This window comes from Crocodylus porosus, unplaced genomic scaffold (assembly GCF_001723895.1).
Source record: "Crocodylus porosus isolate Cpor-Errol unplaced genomic scaffold, CroPor_comp1, whole genome shotgun sequence".
Classification (NCBI taxonomy): domain Eukaryota; kingdom Metazoa; phylum Chordata; order Crocodylia; family Crocodylidae; genus Crocodylus; species Crocodylus porosus.
Window position 1 is genome coordinate 5,710,327 of NW_017728934.1, and position 5,728 is coordinate 5,716,054.

Sequence of the window (5,728 nt, forward strand, 5' to 3'; positions counted from 1 at the left end):
CTGCAGGTGCTTGGAAGCAGAACTTGCTGCACTTTCTCCACCAAAACATCGCTTCATTTTGGTTTTGGACAGAAATTTGTTTTTCAACCAAATCTAAATTGTTCTGAAAATACCTGTTTGTGCAGACAAGTTCCAGATCTTGGCTGAAAAGTGAAAATGGTAGGCTAGGGACTTGCTTGGGGATGAATATTTTCATTTTAGTTTTCCAAATAATAATTTTTCTTGATGAAAATCTTCCTCTGAGTAGTCTTTTTTTTTCCAGAAGGTGCAGAGAGTCTGGAAGGAGAAAGACAGGGACTGAATTAGAGAAAAATAGGGCTGGAAGGGACCTCAGAAGGTCATTTAATCCAACCCCCTGATCAGGGCAGAATCAGCCCTCTCTAAACCATCCCAGCTAAATGCTCTTAAAAAACTTGCAGTGATTGAGATTCCTTGATTTCTCTAGGCCCAGGGGGCCATTTTCAAAGGGAGGGCTGGACAATGCTAACTGGTGGACTGGTGGTTGAAGTACTGAACTAGGAAGCTGGAGACCTATATGTAGTCTGTGGGTAGAGGGGCCTAAACCCTGGATATCCTGCTTCTTGGGTGAGTACACAGAGCACTACACTATTGGGCTACAACAAAGGCTGGCTCACCTCCTCCTTCACCTTTTTGCTGGGCTACAATTTTGGGACTTGTGCTCAGGTATGCCCATATCAAGCATTTCCTGTTTTGCCTTGACTCAGACCCTTTCTAGAGATGAACTTCTCACTTCATGCTGTATCTTAGAGCAACTGTGCGTATCTTTAATGTATAAAGCAGCATCACCTCCTTTTTACCCTTCCTGTCTTTCTTTAACAAGTTATACCTTCCATGACAGTATTCAGTCATGTGAACTTTCCCATGAAATCTCAGTTATCCATAATTTTGTCTGTGTGCTAGAACTTCCAGCTCTTCCAGCTTGCTTTCTATGTTTCTTGCACCTGTAAATACATGTCTTAGATACTAGCAATTACCCAGCTAATTTACTTCATACAACCTTGCCTCCCATTTCTTGGCCTTTATCCAGGTAACCTTGCTCCTTACTTACCTTTCAGCTTTTGTCTCCTTCTCCATTAAATCTAGTTTAAAGCCCTCCTCACTATGCTGTGAGATGAAAGGACGGATTAAAGGGCATATTAGGAAGATTCTTCCTGACTGATCGGGTGTTGAGAGTCGCCCAAGCAGGGCAGTTGTGCTGCATCTTGGCCCCTCTAACCACAACTGGACCTAGATCTACAGAATGAGATGCAGGGAGCTCAGGCCAGGGTACTACAGAGAGAAACACACTATTACAGAGAACGCCAAGACATGATTTGAGATACAACTAGCGAAGGCCATAAAAAGCAACAAAAAGAGATTCTACAAGTATGTCAGAAGGGGAAAACTAGTGAAACCATAGGAGTCAAACAGGCTAGAGTAATAATGGAAGAAGAAGTTAGGGATTACTTCGAGAATCAAGATGTTTTCAAGACATCAGGGCTGGATGGGATGCATCCTAGGGTACTGAAGGAATTGGCTGAGGTAATTTCAGAGCCATTGGCTATCCTATTTGAGAAGTTGTGGAGGGTGGGTGAGGTCCCAGGTGACTGAAAAAGGGCAAATATAGTGCCCATCTGTATGGAAGAGGATCTGGGGAATTACAGACCCATCAGTCTGACCTCAATACCTGGAAAGATCATGGAGCAGGTCCTCAAGGAATCTATTGTGAAGCACCTAGAGAAGTACAAGGTGATTAGGAACAGCCAGCATGGACTCATCAAGAGCAAGTCATGCCTGACCAAACTGATTTCCCTTTATGCTAAGGTGACAGGCTCTGTGGATGGGGGAAGAGCAGTGGATGTGATATAACTTCACTTAAGCAAGGCACAAGTCTCATTAACAAGTTAAGGAAACATAGCAAGCTAGATGAAAGTACTGTACAGTAAAGTGGATCTGTAACTGGTTGGGTCATTGTGTTCAACAAGTAGTCATCAGTGGTTCAATGTCTAGTTGGAAGGCAGTATCAAGTAGGGTTCCCTGGGGGGTCTGTCCTTGGTCCAGTAATGATTAACATCTTCATTAATGATTTGGATGATGGGATTGACAAATTTGAAGATGACACCAAGTTGAGTGGAGTTGCAGACACTGTGGTGGGTAGGGCTAGGACTCAGAATGACCTGAATAGACTGGAAAAATGGTCTGCAATCACTCAGAAGACATTAATTAAAGACAAGTGCAAAGTCCTGTACATATGACAAATAACTGCATGAACAAATACAAACTGGGGAGTGACTAGCTAGGCTGAAGTACTGCAGTAAAGGACCTTGGGGTTCAGTAGACCATAAGCTAAACATGAGCCAACAATGAGCTCTAGTTGCAAAAAAAAGTCAACAGCATACTGGGTTGTCTTAATAGAAGCGTCACTTGCAAATCAAGGGAAGTGAGTCCTCTGCTCTGTCCAGCACTGGCAAGGCCTCACCTGGAGTAGCGTGTCCAGTTTGGGGCCCTACACTTCAAGAAGGATGTGGAGAGTTTGGAAGGGGCTTGGGAAGCAAGACTCATGGGGAAAAGCTGAAAGAACTAGGGTTATTTAGTTGGAAGAAGAGAAGACGGATGGGGGGAATTTGACAGTTTTCAAACACCTGAAGTATGATTACAGAGAAGCTGAAAATGGGCTTTTCTCTGTGGCCATAAGAGACAGGGCTAGGAGCAATGGCCTCAAGCTGCCAAAAAGGAAATTTAGGTTGGAGATTAGGAGGGAACTATCTGACTCTGAGGGTGGGCAAGCATTGGAACAGGCAGCTCTGCTTTCCCCAAATCCTGTGATCTCTAACTTTTGGGTCTCTGGTCCCTGAGATTCCCCATCCTCCCTTGGTCCCATCCTAGGGATCTCAATCCAGTGGGCTGTGCTGGGTCGCTCTCTGCTGGGCTGCTTTAAAAGTGCTGGTTTATTGTCCCTGAAGGGGAACCTAGATGGGGAGGCAGCAGTATCCCTGGAGCCCATCCATTCTGCAAATGCCCTGCTTTCCCACCTAAACTGGTGGCTCTGGAGCAGCTAATTCCCAGGCTACTCCAGCAGGAGTTGCTTCTACCAGTCACTCCATGTGTTTCTTCTTCTCAATCATACTGCTTCCCCAGAACCACCCTTGCCAGCCCCCTGCTGCCTTCCTTGCCCAGACCCAGCCACTCACTGCAGACTCACACTCAGTCTTAAGGGTGGCAGGCAAAGGCTTAGCTGTGAAGCAGGTGTGTTTGACAGACTGGTGAAATGGTGCCCACTAGGCACAACACTGGGGCCAGGTAGAGGGTCCTGAGATGCTCCCTCAAGCCCGGGCAGGAGGACAGTGTGGGCACAGCATGCCCCTTGTTGTTTTATAGGTAAGAGACAGTTACTCTGTAGTGAGTAAGTGCAGTTTTCATGTTCTGGGCAAGTTTGTCACCCTGGCTCCATTGGGGACCTGTTCTTCGTGCTGGTGGGCACTTTTTCCACAAACAGCCCCTAATACAAGCGTTTGTGAACATTAGTGAGGGTCCCTGCTTTGGCTTTGCAGGCTCATAGGTCCAGAGTCACTTCTCTCCAATGAAGAGGACCAATGGAGCAAAATCCTGGGTATTTTCATAGTATGAGTTGTATATGTACACACTGTGCATTGGACACCAGCCCACTCAAATGTGCCCTTACTGCTGTCCATGCTGTGCTCAGTCAGGCTGACGATGCACCGGGTGCTGCTATAATTGTGCTACTTGATCTGCTTTAACCTGGTAAGCTGGGAGCTAGAGCAGAAAAAATTCTAACTTTGTCTTTAAATTGTTTTCATTTATAGCTTAAGATCTGGAACAGCGCTGGAAACGCCTGGTGAGTCCATTCACCCCTTCTGTCTTAGTCTAAGTGTTGGCCCTGCCATTGCTTTGACCTCCTCACAAGAGGGTGTAGTGGTGTGGGAGGAATGCTACTGCCTCCTTGGTGCTTTACCAAGACAAGCATGCCCAGCCCCCACCTGCCCAGATCTCATTATGGCACTGAGGCCTCATTAAAGCACCATTCATAATTGAAATCATAGTTCCTAAAACCTCCAGGCAGCACCCTTGCTATTTTTTAAAATCTCCTGAATTTAATTAAAAATACATTTGGCTTCCTTTGAAGCTCTACAGGGCTCAGGTGTGATAATGAAGGTCTCTAAGTGATGAAGCATCAGGGCACAGCGAGCACATTTCTTGATCCTTGAACCAGGGATTGCGCAGACCTGTGAGGAGATACATGGCAGTATGGTGCCAAAATATTCAATGTTAACAGCAGCCTATTCATTAGATCCCAGAACGTAATGCATCTTGGACCTGGTTCTGCCACTGAGCTGCCGCATGACTAGGAGTAAGTCTCAACTTCTCCTTGAGCACCTGTACACATACATGGAGCCTACTCCAATGCACTGGAAATCCAGCACATCAGAGCAGATTAATCAAGTCTGCTGGTGCACAAAAATTAATACACTTCAGCAGCCTTCCACATCATGTGTATCAGCATCATCATGCATCTCTGTGCTGAAAAAATTGCGGTGGGGCACTTCAAAATAAAGCACATTCGATGAGCTGTAGTTCAAAACGCCCTGTCTCAGGGACATGCAGCGATGCTGATACACGTGCTGCATGGGCACTTTTAATTAGCATGGCTTGCTAATTAAAGCACTCGGAGCCATGTCCTACAGCGCATATAAAAATGCCCCTTGTGCCTTCACTTCCCCTCCAACAGCAAGCACAGTGCACCTTGTCCTTGCTTGCAGCTGGTAGGTGCTGTGTTCACGACACAAACAGTATTTAATTGGACAGATTTTGTCCCTTTTTCTTGTGCTAATGTGTCAGCCTGGAGCAAAGTGTGATACCCTGGGGTGGATTTGCTAGTCAGAACTGTTTGACTTAAAATGCTGGTGAATTTATTTTAGGCTCTGGTTTGCCAACCTTTGCTTAGCCTTTGAGATTCTAACTGCATCACTCAATGCTGTTTGGCCACTTAAATTACCTGGTATTATTTCTGTTTCCTGATTGGGAATGCTGAAACATAATGGGAATCTGTGAGGTTTCTGGCAATGGGGTTCATGGGAAATTAATTTCAAATATGCTCTATACAGGTAGTTAAGCTTAAAGTCTTTTTTCCAAGTTTTTTCATCCATGTATAGAGGGACCACTTAAGACCATAGGGGTAGTTTGTAGTGATGATGATAGAGTTGGTGGCTGAAATTCCTACTGGGGAAAAATAAGTGGAAAATTATCCTAAGCAAACAAATCCAGAGCCAGTGTAGATGGAGGCATGGATGACTGGTGTTTCCTGAGTTGGGGGGGGGCACTTGCCCCCCCCAGTGGCCAGTCAGCAGTTGCGGGGTGTGGGTCGCTGGCACAATTGGCTGCAAGGGGACCATGGGGATTGCTTCTCCTGGCGCCCCCACTCCCCGGCTGGTGCTCTGAGGGGGGGCAACAGCGCTTTCGCTTGCCCCCCCCACCATGGCCTAAGCTGGGGGTGCTGCTGTCAGGGGGTGCACCAGCACTCTCAGGTGGTGCACATGCAACCCCGCGCACCCACTGTGTGTTGCCACTGGATGGAGGCTGTAGTCAGGGCCAGGGATCCCCATGGTCAGTGCAGCGCAGCCATGCAGTCACCAGGGGAAGCTCTACTGTCATGGAATAAAATGGATGGTAGCTTTGATCCTCATGATGGTGAGCTAGAATCACCTGGTCA

At 46.6% G+C, this 5,728-nt stretch overlaps 1 protein-coding gene across 2 annotated transcripts in view; it reads left to right on the forward strand.

Moving 5' to 3' along the window:
* The first annotated feature begins 3,822 nt into the window (after positions 1 to 3,822).
* The window catches only part of SYT2 (synaptotagmin 2), a 93,958-nt gene continuing 92,052 nt past the window's right edge, over positions 3,823 to 5,728 (forward strand). For both annotated transcript variants that reach the window (XM_019546387.1, XM_019546388.1), the window contains exon 1: positions 3,823 to 3,856. The gene's annotated coding sequence lies outside the window, so the exon portion shown is untranslated. The remainder of the gene's footprint in view (positions 3,857 to 5,728) is intronic.